The sequence below is a fragment of the Macrobrachium nipponense genome, chromosome 18 (assembly GCF_015104395.2).
Source record: "Macrobrachium nipponense isolate FS-2020 chromosome 18, ASM1510439v2, whole genome shotgun sequence".
Taxonomy (NCBI): domain Eukaryota; kingdom Metazoa; phylum Arthropoda; class Malacostraca; order Decapoda; family Palaemonidae; genus Macrobrachium; species Macrobrachium nipponense.
In genome coordinates this window covers 50,843,796-50,863,108 of record NC_087211.1, presented here as the reverse complement: position 1 = coordinate 50,863,108, position 19,313 = coordinate 50,843,796, and the positions used below count along the sequence as shown (strand labels likewise).

At 37.9% G+C, this 19,313-nt stretch overlaps 1 protein-coding gene across 3 annotated transcripts in view; it reads left to right on the top strand.

Annotated features, from left to right (window-relative positions):
* The window catches only part of LOC135197051 (uncharacterized), a 528,985-nt gene that overhangs the window by 363,891 nt on the left and 145,781 nt on the right, over positions 1-19,313 (top strand). Inside the window, exon 1 of one of the 3 annotated variants that reach the window (XM_064223987.1) lies at positions 6,571-7,444. The exons of 1 other annotated variant lie outside the window; for it this stretch is intronic. The gene's annotated coding sequence lies outside the window, so the exon portion shown is untranslated. Of the gene's footprint in view, positions 1-6,570; positions 7,445-19,313 lie in introns of those variants that run through there. One more of the 3 variants, XM_064223985.1, reaches the window with a different exon arrangement.

Sequence of the window (19,313 nt, the reverse complement as noted above, 5' to 3'; positions counted from 1 at the left end):
CCCTATCTTCAACCCCTTTCGTTCATTTTACTGTACCTCCTTTCATATTCTCTCTTTCACCTTACTTTCCGCCGTCTCCTAACAGTTGATTCGTAATACACCTTTCAAACCTTTTACTGTCAATTTCCGTTTCAGCGCTTAATGACCTCATAGGTTTCAGTGCTTGGTCTATGGCCTAAATTTTATATTCAATTCAGTTATAGTTCACGATGAAAAAAAAAAAAATCAACCAACTTCGCATTCCTTTTAAATTTCATTGATCCTCTGTATCCTTCTCGCAAAAGAATGCAAAGCCACCAGTGGGTGAAATGTCCACCCTTTCTATTGTCTGCACTAACACCCTGTCAGTGGCGTGGTTGGTATGGTCCCACTTCGGTGGTTGCGAGTTCGATTCTCGGCCATTCCATTGAGAAGTGAGAGATGTATATTTCTGGTGATAGAAGTCCTCTCTCGACGTGGTTCGGAAGTCACGTAAAGCCGTTGGTCCCATTGCTGAATAACCACTGGTTCCATGCAACGTAAAAACACCATACAACAAACAAACAAACAAAACCCTCTACACCTAAGGTAACGTTGCAGTTCCTCCACTTGGCCTTGCCTTTTATCTCTCGCCAGTGATACCGTGCGCAAACAAGTCGTATCACCTTAATCGTGCACTCTCGTCTCTTATCTCACTAACTTGCTTCTGTGCCTTTTTGGCGTTCCCTAACTTCTCAAGCCTTTCGTAAACGCATTAAAACAATCCTAAGGTCGTAACTTCCTCACCTCAGGTATCGTTGTGGTGCGAAGCGTCACGACTTCGTCGTTCCCATCATCGACGGCGTGAACCTTTTCCGCATTCCGTTGCTTTTCTTGTCACTACTCTCTTCCGCCTTCCTTTGTTAAAATGTCCGAAAACTCGCCTTCCTTTGTTAAAATGTCCGAAAACTTGCCTTCCTTTGTTAAAATGTCCGAAAACTCGCCTTCTCTTGTTAAAATGTCCGAAAACTCGCCTTCCTTTGTTAAAGTGTCCGAAAACACGCCTTCCTATGTTAAAGTGTCCGAAAACACGCCTTCCTTTGTTAAAATGTCCGAAAACACGCCTTCCTTTGTTAAAGTGTCCGAAAACACGCCTTCCTTTGTTAAAGTGTCCGAAAACACGCCTTCCTTTGTTAAAATGTCCGAAAACTCGCCTTCCTTTGTTAAAGTGTCCGAAAACACGCCTTCCTATGTTAAAGTGTCCGAAAACACGCCTTCCTTTGTTAAAATGTCCGAAAACACGCCTTCCTTTGTTAAAGTGTCCGAAAACACGCCTTCCTTTGTTAAAGTGTCCGAAAACACGCCTTCCTTTGTTAAAATGTCCGAAAACACGCCTTCCTTTGTTAAAGTGTCCGAAAACACGCCTTCCTTTGTTAAAGTGTCCGAAAACACGCCTTCCTTTGTTAAAATGTCCGAAAACACGCCTTCCTTTGTTAAAGTGTCCGAAAACTCGCCTTCCTTTGTTAAAATGTCCGAAAACTCGCCTTCCTGTGTTAAAATGGCCGAAAACTCGCCTTCCTTTGTTAGAATGTCCGAAAACTCTCCTTCCCTTGTTAAGATGTCCTAAAACTTGCCTTCCTTTGTTTCGTTAAAAAGTCCGAAAACTCTCCTTCCTTTGTTAAAAATGATTATCTCATTTTGTGCTGCCTCCTCTTATCATAAAAGTTTATCTGTCTTGCGAGTTGTTTCACATAGTTTTCTTAGAGAACTTATGTCCGTAGAGATCTTAGCTCATTCGTTGTACTTTTTATTAATGAGGTGCTATTGATACCTGCAGTAATTCAGTATGAATTTATTTACTAAACGAAATCCCTTATCTATCCGTCCAGCTACATTGTCATCTCCATATTAAGAATATATTTGTTTATTTCTTTTAGGTTTGATAGTTGCACCTCATGACGTCAGTGAAAGAATAAAAATGGCAGTGACCTTCGTCTCGTTGTTCTCTAGAGCCACCCTATGATGCGTGTCACATAATGGAAAATTCATTTTAAAGAAATTTTTGAAACGTTGAATGTATAACCAGTTTTATTTCACGACCTCCAAGCTTATTGTTGCATTTAAATATCGCATTCTATATAACCTTGTGTTAATTCAATCTGAAGATACATTCATTTAAGAGGGGGGTCCCAACGTGTGAATTGGAACGAATATTTGGTCCCCTATGTACATCGAGTATTCGACCTTCAGTGTTATATTCTGAAAAATTCTGCCGTCAATTCTTGAGTGATGATTGGCAGCTGACGGTTTCCTTTTGATTGTCAAAAAGGTTTGGCATATTTTATAAATATTTTAGAAGGCCTCTGTTCGTGCTTCCACCTTTTGAGATCCGGGATGGCTGCAACACCTGTGCCATGTAGGGTTACCCGATGGAAGTTGATGGAAGTTGCATTACATAAAGGTTCTAGTGAATGTAGAGACAACGGCCCTAAGCAGCGATCTTTTAGCTTTTCTATTTACCCCGAAAACCTTGAATCTGAATTTGGGAATGTATTTTACCCCTGGGTTAGAACGTTGAACGACAGTTCAAGTTAACATCGGGTTGGCTGTTCTACATTGCATTCCTCAATTCAGATTAAAGATTATCTGTTAAAATATATCCGAATTTATTAGGAAAATTAGAAATGATGAGAGTTCATGCGTAAGGCCTGAGTAATACTCAGGTCTAACGCATGAACTCTCATCATTTCAATTTTCCTAATAACTTTGGATATATTTTAACAGAAAATCTGTAATCATCGTATATGCCCAGAACATATGTAAAATTGTTATGTGACGACTAATTTTAATCTTTGTTTTATTCCCCAGGTAGGTGAAAGTAGTCATGGCATTTATAAGGTAAGTACATTGTTAAGATTCTCTCAATGTTTAATGATAATTTTAACTTTGTCGATTGGTGAAATGTTTGAAGGGGTTCGAATTTTAACGCAATATTTCTTGAACCCGTTTAGTACTTGTTTAGTATTTTTCTTCGTATAAATGTAAGTTTTTGGTGATGAAGAAAACACGTTCTCGCCTTCCTGGAGATGTGTTATATGCTATTATGAAGATCTCTCCAGGCGGGCAATGCGTTCTTGTCCCTGACAGGTTAAAAGACCAGCTTAACTCAGGCTTTACTACAAAATTCCTCATGATCATTAATTGGTGGACTATTCAGGTGCATTAACAATAATAACAATGAGAGCAACGATTACAGAATCTTTCCTGAGTATCAGGAAGCCATCTCCATGGTAAGAAGGCCCTTTGGATCTCCCAGGCGTTTCTGCAAGAATGTCTCTCAACACAGTGTTCTGAATACCACTTATCACGAGATTTGACAAGCTGGGTCACCATGCACCCATCGTACGGTGCATCTTCACAGGAACCCTCCAGGTGCATCAGTGAGAATTACACAGGATCGAAGGCTCACCCAAGGAGAAAATCAAGAATCCTTGTAGTGTCTTCATTGACAAAGTAAGAAACTTGACCTGTTGTTTATTACAGTGATATAAACAGATTAGAAACGTTGCTTGGGTTTTTCAAATTGGGAGAGTGTGGCGTGTTGTTGAGTAATTGAATAATAAATCTACTGTATGTCACGTTACTGTTTAATAAGAAAGAGATAAATACGAAAATATTACCGAGTGTTGTGTTTATTTTTGTTTGAGACTTTTATTTAATTAAGTGTAATGACACCTAGTATGTTTAACCGTTGAGTGGAATATATTTGTTGGTTGCGTACCAAAATGAAGATTGTGTTTAATTATGTAACAGAATTGTTAAAAATAACATTCATAATTTTTAAAAGGTATAAACTAGGTATGATTATAACTAATTGGAAGTGTTTTCAAGGTTTATCAAAAACAGCTTTGATGAAAGAAACATTACGTTTATTCTGCCTTCTTATTAGAATTGATATTCTGTCGTCCATGTCATCTGAATAACGTACATTATCGATCTGAAATAGTTGTAGTTTCTTAAGGTGTAAACGTCAAAAGGTATATCTCATTATACACGTTCTTGAATTTATAATATTGAATTCAATAGTTTTTATATAGTCTTATAAAGGAATTCATTTTTGATACCAAACTGCGCAGACATCTTTCGGTTTGGTTAAAAGACAACTTTGAAATCTAGAAGCATTCAACCTTATTTTAAAGGACGGACTATGATTATTTAAGGTAGCTTAATATATCCGGAAGCAGGACAGGTAATCGTGACACTTTTAAATCCCTCTCTTCACGCTATCGTCAGTTGTTGTGCTTGTTACAGTAAACCAAATTAGTTTCTCGTGAATCAGTGTGTGCTGCTGCGTCCAGCACTTAAGCCTGTGGGCGTGTATTCACCTACCCGTTAGATTTGTCACTTTTTGCATTTCGTATACAGTTTCTCCCGGTTTCTAAATATTTATATTTTTAGAAATATCTATTCATTGTTTGTAACAGGTTCAAAATGTGCGACGATGCCAAGTATCCAAGCCATTTCTTATTGTTGCAGTTTCGAATCTTTATCGGGAAAACTCAAAGTAAAAGCGGAAAATGAATTAATTTTTTCATTTTTATTTGATACATTCATTTCAGTACGTTTTAATGATATACTCGAATAGAAGGTCAATTTTCATCTGAAGAAAGACTTTGTAAAAAAGGAGAAAACAAATAGAGGGAATAGTTTCTTTATGACCCTACAGAAAATATAACATTGTGTAGCACTGTTGAGTTTTCAAGGAGGTAAAGGTGTATCAAAATCGTAGCATGACATTTAAGAAATATGGAGTGATGTAAAGAAATAAGGTTTGTGAGACAGTGTGGAAATGATGCGGTTATAATATTGTAAATTTACAAAATAAACTATAATTTATATATATTTATGTTTGTATATTTATGTATGTATATGTATGTATTTGTATGCATGCATGCACATACACCCACTTAGTGTGTATCTGGTCATATGAGAAACAAGAATACTTGTTTACTTTGACGTTACAGATAATATGCTTCATTATCCTTAGTCAAGAAACTAATTATTAGTAGATTGCGTGACATCTTATCATTATTAAGATCTGGTGTTATGTTCTTGGCTCGTCAGCGTCCTAACATTAGCATTAACTGCTTTTAGATAAGGTAAACATTCGTTTAATTCTATTCTTATGAGTGAACGCTTTTGTTAGCAATCAATTAAATAGACAGACAGACTTCCTGGATTAATTCAATCATTCGTGGACGTCGAGAAATCAGAGACCCAACGAAAATCACGCCGCGATTCGTGTCCATTACGGGTAATCGAGATCCCGAGGGATGTCGTGCTGTAAACCGAATTAGGCCTACGTGACGTCGGCCTCATCAAGTGTCACCTACGTAGACCTACCGGGGGAAGAGAGAGAGAGAGAGAAGGAAGGAGAGAGAGAGAGAGCTGGCTGTCACTGGGTACATGTTATCTGGAAACTGCCAACCAGAAGCCCCACCCAACTGCCAACATTTCGTGTGTGGCCAGGGAATTAATTACCCATGTTGGTAACATCGGGTGTTACCTGAAACATATTCCCTTTTCACGGCTTTGCTTTTTTCGCTGTTGGCCAAATAATGAACAGGTCGCCCTCCTTCCCCCGTTCTTTTATTCTGAAAGCTCAGGATATTTGGATTAATCGTATTAAAAGTCGTTCCAATGCGACTTCAGAATGTATGTTAGAGCAAGACTTCCGTTGCATTGCATTTGAAACATGCAGTTTGATGTAATGCAATATAATATTTTGCTTTCAAGTAACTAGATTGACCTAATTGACTGACTATTTCGCTCTGATGATTAAGAAATTAAGAATCCTGTTGTCTGTAATAGATATTATATCTATATTGATTACTAATTTATGTTCGGTACATTAATAGTTTTGTTGAATTTGTCAGTTTGAATTTTGTGATAGAAAGCCTCCTCCTTCCTGTGGCGCGCCACGGTGAATATTCATAGCCTTGTCTTTCATTAAAGGAATTGTTGTTGTCCTTGGTAATTTGTGTTTTGCGAAAAAAGCACGTAGTCCATGAGAAGAAACTCCCATGAAGCCTTGTTGACATGGTAGTTAAGAGATAAGCGTTAATTATTATTGATGGCGATGGTTGGCAAGTATTGTAGGATCAATGTAAGGGCCGTCAAAGAAAACGACTCTCGCGTTGCTGAGGAAGAAAAGGGGGAGACTTCTGTAAAAATACTCACCGGTTTTTCTTCTCTTTCTCTGTCTTGTATCCGGTGTATTTAAGTGTCTCCTGTCGCTATTGTCGAAATATGCCGAGATTGAACATAATTCCAAAGCGACATGTAATTGCTTTGTTTAATAATTCCATCTTTTTTCCAGGTGCCGACTCATTTTTTAAAGGACACGTGTCTCCTTGTTTTTTGTACCGTATACTGTGGCGGTTTACATGATATTTTTCTGCAATAAATGTTTATGCTGTTCTTCACGTTTACCATGAATTACCACAGTCGTTTGTGAGCCATGTGTTTATTTTGTATGTCCGGGTGGTGGTAACGCGTGGAGAGGCTGTCACCAATATGACGCAGTTTAAATAACAAAGGTCTCCGATGTGGAAAAAGGCCCCGTGTTCCCTCATGACAGCTCATTTCTTGGATTCCGTCAGCTCCCTTGGCATTCAGTCGACTGCCTCATATCACTCGGGTGTTCGTACCTATTTCCGTAGGTGAACATATCGTAAGAGTGGCGAAACGAGGCCTTCGGAGACCTTTGGCATCCCCCTTCCTCACGGTCTGATCTGGAGCGGGGCAGGGTTGATCCTTCTCAGAGCAGTCAGTATGTAGTGTAGTGCGCAGCTGTTAACTTAACCAGCCGTCTCCCGAGAGCGTCTCCACTTTCTGTAACCACCTTAAGCGCCGCCGATTCGGGTGTCGAGATTGCTTGGAAATTGGAGAGCAGAGGACCTGGTGTGAGTGGGTGCCCCTGGGGTTTTAAAGGTTGCTACTCGAAAGGAAGTGGATCGATTTTGGCCTCTTTCTCGAAAGGGACTGACTGTCAGTGTGCCAAAATTTCTGCCCCTCGCCGTTCCAGCCTGGTGGTCGACGACACACACTCGCACACGCACACTCACACACGGCGGAGGAAGGGCCCGAAAGCGACCAAAACAAAGGGGAAAATTCATTTACACAGAGGAAGGAGGGTGTGGTGCCCATCCAGAGAAGGTGTGGGCAGGTGTACACACATCATCGAGACGGAACCATGGGAGGACGAGCTAAGCTGGACTCTCATTGAGAGGAAGTCAGCCTCAGGTGTGGTCACAAGATGCAGCGACACCACGCTTGAAGGAATAGGAGGAGGAGGAGGAGGAGAGGAAGAAGAAGAAGAAGAAGAAGAAGGAGCCAGCCAGAGAGCGGAAGAGAAGGGCGGCGGGAGGGAGCCTGTTGCATTTTCCTTGCAGAGCAGCCCGCAACCCAACCACACTTCGCCAAGGTTAGTCATGACCGTCTTGAGCAGGTTTTTCCTCACTCTTCCAAGTTTTCCTTTCCAGGTGACCGCCAGGTAATGTATTTAAGAAGGCGCTACAGCCAGTGGAAGTTGCCTTAGGGTTATTGCCCTTCTATTTCAGAGCTCAGCATCTTCTATATATACCTTGAAAAATATCCTTTGACTCAACAGATAGCGAGAACTTAGATTCACAAACTCTACGGATTCTACGTATCATTTTTAAATTACCAGCTGTACTTGATCTTAATCATTTTTTCCTTTTGGTCAAGACAATTATTTCCTATACAACTGTATTTTTCATTTATGCTGATATATTATGTTCATCCTTATTTTACGTCTCTCCCCATTTCTGAACACTTGTTACGGACACAGACTCGATCGTTATCATTTTTTGAGTGTTCGGTTACTTCTGCTGAAGTGAAGTGTCAGTGTGTGTGACATGTTTACTTCCGTCTCATCATTTTTTTTAATAAGTTAGGATTGCGTACGTAGAACTTATTTATATGATTTTGTTTATCTCCGCTACGTTTCTGTTCACAGCCAAGAAATTGGCATTCCAAATCTTTCCTGAAGAAAATAACGATGATGTATTTATCCCAGTTAACCAGACACGAAAATGCACTGAAATCAACACCTTTTGAATGTGTGTTATGTGCATGTTCATACAACTCCAAAACGAAATAATTGCCGCCTGGGGAGGTCCTCATTGACGGCTGCTGCAGCTGCTGGTCCATTAGACTAAATCAGTAATGCCGCTTGTAGTGGAAGGGGTGGGAGGGAGGGAGTGAGTAAGTGAGTGAGTGGGTGGATGGGGGTCGGGTGGGTAGGCGTACTTTAGGTAAATTAGTTATATCTTTCAAATGTCAGGCATTGGGGACGCGAAGTATGAGATGCACAAACATACTGGGAAGAGGGAATGACTCGTCGCCTCTCTCTCTCTCTCTCTCTCTCTCTCTCTCTCTCTCTCTCTCTCTCTCTCTCTCTCTCTCTCTCTCTCAATACTGCCAATAACACTTAATCATAGCATAGTCCTGCAGGAATTAATCCCAGCTCTAGATCTTCACTGAGCCTGCTGAGAAATGTTTAATGTAGTTTTTCGAGAGGCCATTATGATGGTGTGCAACACTGAGCATTGTGCATTGATAATGCAATGATAACATATGTCCCTTTCATTTCTCCCACTTGGATTCCAGTGTAGAGGAGCCCTTCGTTTATTTTTAGGCATCCCATTTATTTTATGTTTATTCATTTTTGTTTATTCCTTTCTCATTTAATTTCACAGTCTTTTTTTTAAACTACCTGACTGCCTATCTATCTGTCTATTTATCGTTCATTTGTACAAAATACAAATAGATTTCTATACTAGACCATTTATTGATGTATTTTTTTTTTTATTATTTTCCCGTATTTTCCATTTGTAGAGGATGATTGAGCAGAAGTTATTACGGTTTCGTAATCTCCAAGTCTTATTGGACGAAGTCACTAGTCCGACGCCCAGGGATGTTCGAGGGCCATTTTTCCAAGTATGGGCATATACGTACACACATATACATATATATTGTTTGTGTGAGTGTATGTATATATATATATATATATATATATATATGTATATATATATATATATATATATATATATAGATATATATATATGCATACATGTACACGTACTTATTATATATAATATGTATATATATATATATATATATATATATAGATATTATATATATATATAGATATATATAATATATAGTATGTGTGTGTGTGTGTGTGTGAATGTTTTCGTGTAAGAAGGAGGAAGTGGCTGTAATTCATCCTCCACACTCATGAGAGCCCTTTTGTATAGTATATTTTATGGGTTGATGTCAACTTTCTTATTATTATTTGCGATTTCGTCTAGGTGCCTGAAATGAAGGACTGTCTGACCTCACTGTTATGTGATTCACGATCTCTAACTAGTTTCCCTCTGTGCAGAAACTGGGATTTAATGTGTTCTTTAAAGCCATCAAATGAACAACACTAATTAAGAAGTAGACGTTACGAGTGGTAAGCTAAAATAATGCAACTTCAACTTAGTTGCTTGTATACGCCCAAACCACATCCCCGCCCTCCACGATTTTGCTGCTGGTCGTTATATCAACTGTAAATGTAAAATACATATACATGCATTCATGAGTAATTGTTTTATAGGTAGGCACTGGATTCAGGGTTGTGCTGTAAACGTTTCTTGTACTATATAGCAAAATAACATGTATCACAAAATAACAAATTAATTGAGGTCTTACAAGTAATATATGAAGTATAGTTCAGTCTAACGAACTTGAATGTAATTCCAAAATCAGTCGTCAGAAAAAAACGAGATGGGTATGATAAACATATTCGAGAAATTTACAGCTAAGTAAAGTGATTCTTTTTGCCACAATTTTTCTTTGCTTTATGATTAGCTCTCACTGTAGTATTTCAGTTAAATGTCACAGGTTGTGTGGAACCTCTTTAATTAATTTGAGTTTATATTACATTTCCCTTGATTTTTTTCATAATTATTGCTTAGGTCTCTCTCTCTCTCTCTCTCTCTCTCTCTCTCTGTGTGGTGTGTGTGTATATATGTATATATATATATATATATTATATATATATATATATATATATATATGAATTATTTTTTTATTGTCAAGTACATTTCCAAGCTTGTATTTCAGGTATTTAGTTATCACTAGCTAAAGATTCTGTTAGATTATAGTTATGTTATTATTTAATGATGGTTTTATTTGTGTATTTAGCCATCAATTATTATTAACCATTTTTTCCCGTTTTCTCATAAAAGATCAATTTCTTATTATTTGTCGCTATTCAGTGGCGCCAAAAGAATCTCTTTTTCCTTTTTCCTGGAAGTTGTTTTTTCAGATTCAAGTGTCGCTCGAGATGCGGCTCAGTTTTCATAGCAAACATGTGGGTAGCCCAGGTGTTGATGGAGTAATTCAATTTGGTTTTCTGCTGTTGGTTGCTGGCTTCATTCTCATCATGGAACTTATAGGTTTTAGATAATCGGGCTCGGTTGTGTTGACATTTATAGTCTTCAAGGTCACTGTATCAGGTCCAATTCTCCATCCCAAGTCCTCGCTCCCCAACCCCCACACACACACACACACACGCACACACACATATATATATATATATTATACGTATAGATATATATATATTAGATATATAATATATATATATATATTTTTATATATATATATTATATATATTATATATATATAATTTATATATATAATATATATGTAATTGAGTGTGTGTGTGTAATTTTATTTAATATGGAGTGGGTGATATGAATATCTACTGCATAAAATCTTTAAAAGGTAAACAAAATATACTGGCATGGCATTACTTAAGTATTTCAGGGACGGTTTATGTTAGAATTTCGATAAAGCACGAAAGATGATAGAGAGATTGTTGGAAGAGAGAGATTCCTTGGACCATGTATTTGTTATGAATTGACTAAGTAAGGCATCTATGAGTAAAGGTGAACCTAGGAAAAGACTTTTGCTGCAGTCAGGTAGATGCAATTTGTAGGGGGTCGACGTTGTATGGTATAAAGGCTAAATTATCGATAACCATTAGATGTGTTATGTTGGAAGTGAAACGTGTTTTAGTATAAGTAAACGAGAGAGTGGCTGATTAGGTGTGGAAATAGGTTTGAGATGAGGTATGTTATGGCTCCTAGCTAGTATAATGTCATTACGGATGGATAGAACGTTGGCTGATGTTTGCAGTGACTGGCGAGAGTAAAAGCAATGGAAAGTGCAGAAGCTAGTGAAATAATGGAAATGCGTTTACAAAAGAACAGTTTTAACTGAATATGGACAGAAGAACGATTATTGGAATAAATGGAAACCATGAAGAAGAAGCAATGAATTATCAGTATAGGAGAAAAATGGAAGGCGTAAATATAACGAATGATAGTAGTATGAGGGAAAAGGTTCGTCACAAAATATGTAAAACGAGGATGGTAATTGTGTGTGTGTGTGTGCAAGCATGCGATTTGGACGTTAATTGAAGTGTGTAAGGTAGCCAGAGTGGGAATGGTTCCAACAACAACGTTTCCAAGTGTTGTTGAGCTACAACTCCTTTGTGGAAGTGAAGTGTAGAGGTTGAATGTCAATGAAATGAAAGGCTATTGAGGTGACTTTGTGTTTTATTTTTTTACTATATATTGCGTAAGAGGTATTATAAAAGGCGTGAACTTTGGAGATAGGCAGAAGCAGATAAAAGTCTGCAATACTGAGTTGTTAAGAGGAAGAAGGAAAGGAAGATAAAAAGTGGTGGAAAGGTGGGATAGAAGAGGTATGGAAAAGGAAGGTCCTTAATATTCAGGAAGCGTGAAAGTGCTCCCATGATAAAGGGGAATGGCCCAATGTGTCTTGGGGATTCCGCTTGAAGGGTATTCTTTTGTTTATTTGGAACGGCTTATTATATATACATACATATATATATATATATATATATATATATATATATAGTATATATATATATATATATATATATATATATATATATATATGCTGTTGAGGCATATTTTCTCTCTTATACGAGTTATATTGAAGTCAGATGCATTATTTTGCAGAGAGCGTCTTTTTATTTACACTTTCATTCTCGTTATTCTTTGAGAGAGAGAGAGTGAGTTTTATCTTGAGAGAGAGAGATGAGAGAGAGAGAGAGAGAGAGAGAGAGAGAGAGAGAGAGAGAGAGAGAGAGAGAGATGTGCACGCATGTAATTAAGCGAAGATTTGTTCACTATTAAAGAAATATGCATCATTATCACACACTCTTCATATGAATCATTGCCGTATAACTAAAATCCTATGTCCTTCCATTGTAATGTAGGATTAATGATCTTCCCGTGTTAGCTCCCCCTACTTCTTGATAAAAAAAAACTTCCCTTGCTCGTGGTATGATTCTCCCATAGAAGTGTTTACCCAGCCTTCAGGCGCTGATTTACTCTTCATGGCCGCTCTCTTCATCCAACTGGAAGCCATGTTGACAGTTTTTTTTTTTTTTCTATTTACTTCTTTGTTGTTGCCAGTTTTCATTTTACATCTTTCCACTTTTAAGTATGTTTTCACGAATACCAAAATACTGTCGTGTGCATTACCCCCCCCCCCCTCTCTCTCTCTCTCTCTCTCTCTCTCTCTCTCTCTCTCTCTCTCTCATCTTTTATTTACTACCGTGCGATTGAATCCATGGACCTCAGGAGGCTGGGTGGACGGGATTTGGGGCGGGTCGGGAGGGGGCGATATAGGTCTCCCGTGCTCACAGGGCCGAATCGTCTTTGCCTCCCATTTCTTCCACATACTTGGTCTTCATTGGGTTATCGTTTTATTCAGCGAGAGAGAGAGAGAGAGAGAGAGAGAGAGAGAGAGAGCAAGCGATTACCTCCTCCCTTGTTTCTTGCGCCCCCAATTCTGTCAGCGTATGTCCATATGTTTCTGCCAAGTTACTGTCTCTATTAATCTTAAGGTAAATGGGATACTATCTCTCTCTCTCTCTCTCTCTCTCTCTCTCTCTCTCTCTCTCTCTCTCTGTAGCCAAATTTTTCTTTGAGAATTATTCCCCTATGAAAAGTAATATAGACCATTCAGACGCGTGATTGCAGATTCTTGGAAATGGTCGATGGCGTAATGTGGGGATAAAGATTCCCTAGGCAGATTTCGTGGAGAGGCTACGTTCGATTGGAGTTCCACCTTTTCCCTTTATTTTATAGATGCCCTCTCTTACTCCTATCTTCCTTATTCCCTACTACTTTGGTAAATTTTGTATATTATTTTGTATCCCTGAGGCTACTTAGTTTGCTTTCACGTGAATATGCCCGTAAAACTAATGTTCTTATTCTTCGACTTTTTGTTTATGTGTGTGTGTGTGAATCCCAAGTATGTTGCATTTTCTTGTGTAATGAGGGATGATAGTACCTCTCTCTCTCTCTCTCTCTCTCTCTCTCTCTCTCTCTCTCTCTCTCTCTCTCTCTCTCTCTACTTACGAGAAGATGTACCGCTGCGTTTTTCTCGTCCTCCATAGCGGGAGTGTTCCTTGACACAAATGGCGTTTGCTGTATCGTGGGTTCTGGGGCTATAGTTTCTAAGCATTCCTCCCAAACTTTTTTTCTCACTTCTCTCTTATGTGTGAAGTACATGACTGCCTCATTCCTAAGCCTCCCCTACTTTCCTTGGTTTACAAACGTGTTTGTGTGTGTGTTAGCCTCTCCATGATCTCACGCTTCTTCAGCGCTGTTCCTAATAGATTATTATCATTATTATTGCTTTGGTTGTTGTTATAACGTGTCTGTATATATATTCTACAACTTTCACTGCATTTTCCTGTTTTACTTTGATTTTTTAGCTAATCATCCTCGTACCCCCTCCTCTTCACCTTCAAGTCTTCAGTTACATCTTTTATACCTCATCCACTGTCTGGCTGCACTTGACATTCGCTTTTCCTCTGCTGGTTTATTTTTATTTTGTTATTTTTTTTCTATGCTGCACGTTCCTCGTTTCCTCGACGCCATTCTCTCGGGCCAACATTTTCCGGTGTTTTGTTCTTTTATTGTGTTTCTCTGTCCACTTCTTCGTATCCTACTCACATCTTTTTATTTATTTATTTTTTTTAGCAACTCCCAGGCCTCCTCCCACCCTTGACTTCTCATTCCGTGTTTCAACATAATCTCTCTCTCTCTCTCTCTCTCTCTCTCTCTCTCTCTCTCTCTCTCTCTCTCTCTCTCTCATTTTTCAACGATTTGTAAGTGTACTTCCTATTCTCTCATCAGCTTCTTTACCCTTCCACCCGCCCCCATTTTATTTTTACATAATCCCTCTTTTGCCTTCACAGCTACCTCGTTATTCTCTCTCTCTCTCTCTCTCTCTCTCTCTCTCTCTCTCTCTCTCTCTCTCTCTCTTGACTTTTTCAGATGTTTTGTATCTACTGCATACTCCTCATTGCCTTTCAAGACAAACACTCCCATTACTGGACATCCCTCTTCTTGCCTCGAGGGCAAGAGGTATTCCCTCTTGTTGTTGGTGTGTTTTTAATCTCTCTCTCTCTCTCTCTCTCTCTCTCTCTCTCTCTCTCTCTCTCTCTCTCTCTCTCTCTCTCTCCATCCCTCAGTTCCCCTCACTGCTTTTATTTTCTTTTTAAATGGGTGAAATTACCACACGGATCTTGGAAGATTTGTATCAGCTGGAAGAATCTAATCAATTTGCCACTTCTCCATTTCCTCTCTCGAAGATCTGGCTTCTCTCTCTCTCTCTCTCTCTCTCTCTCTCTCTCTCTCTCCAGCCTTGTGATTAGCTTAGAGGCGCCTCACACTGAGGGACCTGGGGCAACCCGAACGAACTGTAAGGTCTGTAAGGTAAGGTCTAAGGTCTCACGTATATATACTCGTCATTTGGCAATAGAATGGTCTGACATAAGCCGTTAGCTGCATGGTTTTAGTAAGTATTTTGTACGATATAGATGCCTTTAATCCTTCTCGTGTTTTTTGGCTGCCCTCTGCAACAGCCGAAGGGCTAAATCGCTGCATAATCCACCTGTGTGGTCGAACTGTTGTTTGTAGCTATTGAAAGGATTCTCGAGGGTACCTATATATCTATATATATAAATATAATAAATATTATGTATGTTATATACATATATTAGATAACATGTATCACTTGTTTACGTTCGACAGGATTTCTTTCCTTCAATACGTTAAGGAAATTCTCGTCCTAGAGTCTTGTCTCAGTATCCAAGCTCTCCGTTGCCCGAATTCACTCCATCTCAAGGCTTTATGTTATATCGTATGAGGCTCGACGTCTTGTCTTGTGTAAGAGAGTTGGGTCGATCGTCACCTCCTTGTTGTTGAAAGAATATATATATATATATATATATATATATATATATATATATATATATATATATATATATATATATATATATATATATATATATATATATATATATATATATATATATATATACACACATATATATACACAAGTCTAATAATGTATGTATGAATTATACAAAATATGTGCATTTATCTATCTATTTATTTATTTGTCGGATTAGAGAAGAGTTACTATAGTAGATTCAGCCGTGCATTTGATGTCTAGGCCAGTCCCTTACGACGCTCCTGTAGATAAGCCAATCACAGGACTGGAAACTCTGTCTCTCTCGAGAGAGTTCATATAGGCAGGATGTATGTTCCACCTCTCCTGATAGATGCTTTTGAAAGAGTATCCCTCAGAGAGGTGGAACATACATCCTGCTTATGTGAACTCTCGAGAGAGACTGAGAGTTTCCAGCCTTGTGATTGGCTTATCAACAGCCAATCAGGAGCGTCGTCAGGGACTGGTTTAGACATCAGATGCCCGGTTGATGTGAATCTACTGTAGTCACCTCATATGACGTATATTGGGAATTCGTGATTCGCTTAAGATTTCGATCTCAACATTCCAATTTTTTCTAGCTTCCTTCACATATCTTTCTTGCCTCTATACGGTTTTCTCATATGGTCTTGAACTTCGCTTGGCTGTGGTTTTATAGTGCAATTAATTCAACTTATTCCTAGTATATATAGTTTGCATTAGGTTTAAGTTAGCATTCAAGTTCTTCATGTCTAGGTTTATTTAGTTTCCTTTCCACGGTCGATTGATTCTTTTCGTATGTGCATTTTAGGAGATTTCAAGACTGTCACTTGCATTCTTCCGTTGATAAATTATACGCTCCTCTCAGCTCTTGTCTTCATACCTTCACACATCATATTACTTGTGCTTGCGTATATATATATATATATATATATATATATGATATATATGTGTGTGGTGTGTGTGTGTGTGTGCGTGTGTGTGTATGTATGTGTGTGTGCATGTATGTATGTATAAAGGCAAAATCCACGAAGGATTAGGAAACAATGGAGTAACTGCCGTGAGGCCTTTCGACTTGTCGTCCTTTACCAAGGAAATGCCTTGTAGCAGTTAGTACTTCACTGGTTTCACTTTCCTTTGTGGATTTTGTCTTCATTTGCTATATACTCATCACGTTCCCAATTTTTGTGATTCAGTTATACACACATATTATATGAATAACTTGATCATGAAGCATATAAAACGTGATGCTATGTATAAATAAAGGTGATGCCACGGAGGAAAATGGCATTCTTGTCTCTCCATTTTCCTCCGTGGCATCATCTTTATTTACACATATATGTATATGTATACATATTATATATTACGTATATATATTATATATTACATATATATTCATACATATATACAAATATACATTCACTTTTTATTCTCTCAAACAGATTTTGTTGTAGCTTCCTTGTATCAGCGACCTAGAATTCCCGGAAGTATGTTCGGCGGAGGGTATCCTTCAGGATTTACATATTTGAATTGAGTCGTCTGTGACGAAGGAGTAATTCCGTATTTCTGCCGAAGAATATTTTAAGACGACTAATGATCCCTTTCGTCTTTCATTTCTTTTTTCTTTTTTAAGAATAATATTAACGCAATTTCAAATATCTTCGTATCAGTGTGTTATTTTCATTTGATAGTGTCCTGTTAAATGCCACTTTGTTTGCTGAGTGTCACATCGGATTTCTTTTAAGAATTGTTTTGGCGATTTAGCTCTAGTTGTTGATTTCCTTTTGTAAAATTTGGATCGGTATTCAAGTTCGTGTCGTGCAGTGATTTTTTTTACCCATGAGAAATATGGCAAATAAAAGTAGATTATCATTTTATAATTAATGAATATATATATATATATATATATATATATATATATATATAGTTTGTATGTATGCATGTGGATATATATGTGCATATATATATATATATTATATAATATATTATAATATAATATAATATATATATATATATGTGTGTGTGTGTGTGTGTGTGTGTGTGTGGGTGGGTGGGTGGGTGTGGTGTGCAGATATATATATATATATATATATATATATATATATATAATATATATGTATGTATGTATGTATGTATAGAGAGAGAGAGAGAATTTATAAAATAAACCGCACAAACAGGGCAGCCTACAGTAAATGCAAGCATATTGTATATGTCCCTTGAAGATCCACCTTTGGAGTGTTTTTATATAATAGATGGTATTCATTTTCCTTATCCTTAGGCAACTGCGAAAAATAACTTGCATTGTATGTAATAAAGACTTATGCAGAATGTTGCTTCACTGGTTAACGTTCTTATTTATTTTTGTTTAAATCCGAGTCACGCATTTATCTTCTAGTGCGTAGATGCAAGCATGCCTGCATTGTGCAGGTCAGGCCGAATGCCTTCTCTCGTGTCAGGAAAAGATCAAAGTCTTGTGGGAGGAAACCTGTTGCTGTGCTTTTTATGGCTGTTTCCACTGTATTTGATGAAGGCTGTTGATGAAATCTTTCCGTGACCACAAAGAAGGTGAAGATTTCATTCTTGAGCGTGCTATTATTATTATTTTTATTATTATTATTATTATTATTATTATTATTATTATTATATTATTATTATTATTATTATTAAAAGATATCCACAATTATATATTATAAATATATTTCTATGTAAAAATAGAACAATGACTTTCGAACACCTGAACAGTTACAATGATGAGGAACACCGTTCAGGTGTTCGAAAATCTTTGTTCTATTTTTACATAGAAATATTTTTTAACAATTTGTTTTCACGAGACTATGAATTTCTTAACATTATTATTATTATTGTTTTTTTTTTTTTTTTTTTTTTTTTTTTTTTTTTTTTTTTTTTTTTTTTTGCTCTATCACAGTCCTCCATTCGACTGGTCAGTATTTATAGTGTGGGGTTCCGGGTTGCATCCTGCCTCCTTAGGAGTCCATCACTTTTCTTACTACGTGCGCCGTTTCTAGGATCACACTCTTCTGCATGAGTCCTGGAGCTACTTCAGCATCTAATTTTTCTAAGATACCTTTCAGGGATCTTGGGATCGTGCCTAGCGCTCCTATGATTATGGGTACGATTTCCACTGGCATATCCCATATCCTTCTTATTTCTATTTTCAGATCTTGATACTTATCCATTTTTTCCCTCTCTTTCTCTTCAACTCTGGTGTCCCATGGTATTGCGACATCAATGAGTGATACTTTCTTCTTGTCTTTGTCAATCAACGTCACGTCTGGTCTATTTGCACATATCACCCTATCTTTTCTGATACCATAGTCCCAGAGGATCTTTGCCTGATCGATTTCTATCACTCCCTCAGGTTAGTGCTCGTACCACTTATTACTGCAAGGTAGCTGATGGTTCTTGCACAGGCTCCAGTGGAGGGCTTTTGCCACTGAATCATGCCTCTTTTTGTATTGTTTCTGTGCAAGTGCCGGGCATTCACTTGCTATGTGGTTTATGGTTTATTTTTCGTATTGCACTTCCTACATATGGGAGAGATGTTATTTCCGTCTATCGTTCTTTGAACATATCTGGTTCTTAGGGCCTGATCTTGTGCCGCTGTTATCATTCCTTCAGTTTCCTTCTTTAGCTCTCCCCTCTGTAGCCATTGCCATGTGTCATCGCTGGCTAGTTCTTTAGTCTGTCTCATGTATTGTCCGTGCATTGGTTTGTTGTGCCAGTCCTCTGTTCTGTCTGTCATTCTCCTGTCTCTGTATATTTCTGGGTTTTCGTCTACTTTTATCAGTCCGTCTTCCCATGCACTCTTTAGCCACTCGTCTTCACTGGTTTTCAGATATTGCCCCAATGCTCTGTTGTCGATGTTGACGCAGTCCTCTATACTTAGTAGTCCTCTCCCTCCTTCCTTTTGTGTTATGTATAGTCTGTCCGTATTTGCT